We start from the raw sequence: 5,701 nt of genomic DNA on the forward strand, positions 1-5,701 counted from the left end.
TACTATGCATTTATTTCACACAAAGTTTTTTGCATTTTCAATTTTGCTCGAATGCTATTCTACTTATTGTGCAGTAAAGTGTTCACTACAAATCATCCAGACCTTTAATAAATGACATTTCTAATTTGAAAATATTACAATTTGTAAGTATATACATATATCGTAACACATGTAAACGTTCACGATTGTTAACACATAACATTATCAAATTCATTAATACCATTCCTTATTTTTTACCTTTGTTAAATATTAAAATTATGGATTTATGACTGTCGAGCCTGATGATGAAGTTATTGAAAACTATTGTTCGCTCAAATATGGCCAACATTAACTGCACAGCCATTTTTGTATTTTTTTGAGCGGAATTTTTCTTCATCCCCATCTTCCAATAAATTTCATTCTGTTTCGTTCAATGAAATAGCTGGTTTTAAGTTGGTTATAATTGGTCGTTTATTTCTTAAAATCGATATAATGTGTCAGGACTTGACGATAGAGAATATTTTATTCCAATTATGAACGGTAGTAACATGCAAAGCACGAGCTCTGTCGTTCCTCACGTTGTCACAGAAACTGATAACCTATTCTTGAACACATTGTATCTCGTAGCGTTCCAATCTCTTGAAGCGTTGAAGAGCGCCATTAGAACTTATGAAACAGCTACGTACTGCCATTATGTGGTGAGGGATTCTCATTTCCATAGAGATCGGAAGCCGTATATTAGATTCGTATGTTGGAGAAATGACCGTAGAACATCTAGCGGTTCCTCACAGCCGAGTAGACGAACGAGGTAATTTGATTAGTGTTATTATAATTTTTCATTAAGGATTACCGTGAACACTCAATCTCCTTCCTTCATCTTTTGTAAGTTTATTGAAGGTTACTGGACTGTTGTTTGTGGGAATGTGCATCAAAATCACGAGTGCAATTCCCTAAGGTACCAAAGTAATTCTTGGATGCGCAGGTTAACGGAGGTGGAATTTGAAACAGTGAGACCACTTTCGATATCTGGGACAGCAGCATTCAATATTATGCACTTCGTTTACCAATCTTATAGAAAGCGCATTAATGCTGAAAATGTTTTTAATATGCGCCACAAAGTGTTCTCACAAGCCAACCTCCCTGGTAAGCAATGTACCTATTTAAATTGTAAACGTTAGGTGATTACTCCAAATTGAAAGATCACATCATGTCGCTTGGTGGCCTTTGTGAATACGACTTAGATGGAGATAATTGTCTGTTGTATTTCTTCTTCACAACAGCAGATCAAATGAATATATCAACTCGATTTTTTGATGGGACCTACAAAACCAATAAGGAAAACTTATATTTGTATCAGGTTGTAGCACTTGATATGAATTTCATGGCAATACCTGTTTGTATTGCATTCATAAGTTGCGAAACATCTAGTTTACTTGCTCAATTCCTGTCGTTCTTCCGCCGATCAACTAACAATCGAGAGGTGGTAGGCATTGTGACAGATGACTCACCTGCAATAGCTGCTGCCATTATGCAGGTGTATCCCAATTCCCACCACATTTTGTGTCGCGTACACCTAATTCGTAATGTGGTAAGGAGGGTAAGCTTTTCGTTGCTTAACATTAAGCCATTAACCGTCATTGTAGAGGCTACGAGCAGAAACTATACAACTTTTCTTCCGTCTAATGTTCACTAGAAATGTGGAAAGGTAAATAAAAATATGCATTACAGTCTTTTGTAGTTTCCATAGTTATCTTCCATTAATTGAAGCATCAGACGGAAATTTTTACCAATATGTGAGAGATCACTTGTTGCCTAAAAAGCACAAGTGGTCAAATGATTTTCGACCGGCAGCGATGCTCTTGGGACAAAGTAATACGAATTTCGTTGAGACAACTCATCGGATTCTCACATTGCATAAGCTGAACAGAAGAACACCCGTGTTGAGATCAATATTCAGTGTGCTTCTTCGCACTGGATATTGGATGGATGCACGAATTCAGAAGTACTATTCTGATTGTCGTAATAAACCAATAATCGGTCGGGAGCCAGTGATATGTCGTCTTCAGGAAAGACTTACACCAGCTGCATGTCAACTACTGGAGCGGCACTTGCGCACTCCTATAACTGAGGTCGTAATGTCCGTGGACTTGTCCACGGCTGTTGATGCTACAGGCACTTATATAGTCTGCAGTAATCCACTCAATTATTCATGTGCTTTTTACATTGAAAACCGAATACCTTGTCGTCATATTTTAGCCTACTGCATATGCAGTAATAATGAAGTGAATACTCAGATAATTAGTGATAGATGGTTGCAATCGGACAGGTACATTACCAGTGTTGCGACTGACAATACCTCCTCTGTTCAAATAAGACAGGCAAGTGTAAGAAGATCGCTGTATGCCTTAGTTAGGCGTATGTCCGAAGAGCAATGTACAATGGTGTATAATAATGCATATCAACTTGTTTGCGGTAGGATACCTCCAGCCCCGTCCACCTTACCTGCTGTTACAGAGTTTCAGATAGAAACCTCTACTTCCACTAATGTAACTGCTACAATGCCGTTGATCCATCAGACAGCAGTTACATTAGTGGAAGTAGAGGTTTCTATCTGAAACTCTGTAACAGCAGGTAAGGTGGACGGGGCTGGAGGTATCCTACCGCAAACAAGTTGATATGCATTATTATACACCATTGTACATTGCTCTTCGGACATACGCCTAACTAAGGCATGCAGCGATCTTCTTACACTTGCCTGTCTTATTTGAACAGAGGAGGTATTGTCAGTCGCAACACTGGTAATGTACCTGTCCGATTGCAACCATCTATCACTAATTATCTGAGTATTCACTTCATTATTACTGCATATGCAGTAGGCTAAAATATGACGACAAGGTATTCGGTTTTCAATGTAAAAGCACATGAATAATTGAGTGGATTACTGCAGACTATATAAGTGCCTGTAGCATCAACAGCCGTGGACAAGTCCACGGACATTACGACCTCAGTTATAGGAGTGCGCAAGTGCCGCTCCAGTAGTTGACATGCAGCTGGTGTAAGTCTTTCCTGAAGACGACATATCACTGGCTCCCGACCGATTATTGGTTTATTACGACAATCAGAATAGTACTTCTGAATTCGTGCATCCATCCAATATCCAGTGCGAAGAAGCACACTGAATATTGATCTCAACACGGGTGTTCTTCTGTTCAGCTTATGCAATGTGAGAATGCATCGCTGCCGGTCGAAAATCATTTGACCACTTGTGCTTTTTAGGCAACAAGTGATCTCTCACATATTGGTAAAAATTTCCGTCTGATGCTTCAATTAATGGAAGATAACTATGGAAACTACAAAAGACTGTAATGCATATTTTTATTTACCTTTCCACATTTCTAGTGAACATTAGACGGAAGAAAAGTTGTATAGTTTCTGCTCGTAGCCTCTACAATGACGGTTAATGGCTTAATGTTAAGCAACGAAAAGCTTACCCTCCTTACCACATTACGAATTAGGTGTACGCGACACAAAATGTGGTGGAATTGGGATACACCTGCATAATGGCAGCAGCTATTGCAGGTGAGTCATCTGTCACAATGCCTACCACCTCTCGATTGTTAGTTGATCGGCGGAAGAACGACAGGAATTGAGCAAGTAAACTAGATGTTTCGCAACTTATGAATGCAATACAAACAGGTATTGCCATGAAATTCATATCAAGTGCTACAACCTGATACAAATATAAGTTTTCCTTATTGGTTTTGTAGGTCCCATCAAAAAATCGAGTTGATATATTCATTTGATCTGCTGTTGTGAAGAAGAAATACAACAGACAATTATCTCCATCTAAGTCGTATTCACAAAGGCCACCAAGCGACATGATGTGATCTTTCAATTTGGAGTAATCACCTAACGTTTACAATTTAAATAGGTACATTGCTTACCAGGGAGGTTGGCTTGTGAGAACACTTTGTGGCGCATATTAAAAACATTTTCAGCATTAATGCGCTTTCTATAAGATTGGTAAACGAAGTGCATAATATTGAATGCTGCTGTCCCAGATATCGAAAGTGGTCTCACTGTTTCAAATTCCACCTCCGTTAACCTGCGCATCCAAGAATTACTTTGGTACCTTAGGGAATTGCACTCGTGATTTTGATGCACATTCCCACAAACAACAGTCCAGTAACCTTCAATAAACTTACAAAAGATGAAGGAAGGAGATTGAGTGTTCACGGTAATCCTTAATGAAAAATTATAATAACACTAATCAAATTACCTCGTTCGTCTACTCGGCTGTGAGGAACCGCTAGATGTTCTACGGTCATTTCTCCAACATACGAATCTAATATACGGCTTCCGATCTCTATGGAAATGAGAATCCCTCACCACATAATGGCAGTACGTAGCTGTTTCATAAGTTCTAATGGCGCTCTTCAACGCTTCAAGAGATTGGAACGCTACGAGATACAATGTGTTCAAGAATAGGTTATCAGTTTCTGTGACAACGTGAGGAACGACAGAGCTCGTGCTTTGCATGTTACTACTCGCCATCCAACTCTGTCCTGGACAATCTTTTCCGGCTCCTTCCAGTTGTTATTCTTCCCTTTCATATCTGCTTTTGTTTCCCGAAGTAATGTGTACTATGGCCTTCCTCTTTCCGGCTTCCCTTCAGGATTCCAAGTTAGGACTTGCCTCGTGATGCAGATTGATTTCCGTAATGTATGTCTTATCCATTTTCATCGTCTTCCTAATTTCTTTTTCAGCTGGAAGCTGGTTTGTTCTCTACCACAGTTGGCTGTTGCTGATTGTATCCGGCCAATGGATGTTGAGTATCTTGCTTAGACAACCATTCATAAATACTTGTACCTTCGTGATGGTGGTTGTTATAGTTCTCCAACTTTCAGCTCCGTAAAGTAGAACTGCCTTGACGTTCGTATCGAAGATTCTGACTTTGATATTGGTTGGAAGGTGTTTTGAGTTCCATATGTTCTTCAACTGAAGGAATGCGGCCCTTGCTTTGCCGACCCTCGCCTTTACATCTACAACGGATCCTCCTTATTCATCGATGATGCTTCCCAGGTATATGAAGGACTCTACATCTTCCAGAGTTTCGCCATCAAGAGTGATTGGATTGGTATTCTCCGCCTTGAATTTGAGGACCTTGGTTTTCCCCTTGTGTATGTGCTACTACACTGGCTGTCTTTATCTGCATTTGTTCGTGAGTATGCGATAGGAGGGCTAGGTCATCTGCGAAGTCCAAATCGTCTAATTGGTTCTGAGCTGTTCATTGTATGCCATGTTTCCTCTCAGATGTCGAGGTCTTCATAATCCAGTCGACCACCAGAAGAAAGAGTAAGAGAGAGAGTAGACAGCCTTGTCTGACTCCGGTCCTCACTCGGAATGCATCTGTCAGCTGTCCTCCATGCACGACCTTGCACTGTAGTCCGTCGTATGAGTTTCGGATAATGTTGACAAACTTCTCAAGACCTCCGTAGTGTCGAAGAAGTTTCCATAACATTCTCCTATCTACACTGTCAAACGCCTTTTCATAATCAATGAAGTTGATGTATAGTGACGAGTTCCACTCAACTGATTGTTCAATGATGACCCATGGTGTCGCAATTTGGTCTCTGGACGACCAATCCTTACGGAATCCAGCCTGTTGATCTCGAAGTTGAGCATCTACTGCATTTTTTATCCAGTTCAGCAAAACTCGGTT

This window comes from Schistosoma haematobium, chromosome 1, assembly GCF_000699445.3.
Source record: "Schistosoma haematobium chromosome 1, whole genome shotgun sequence".
Lineage (NCBI taxonomy): Eukaryota > Metazoa > Platyhelminthes > Trematoda > Strigeidida > Schistosomatidae > Schistosoma > Schistosoma haematobium.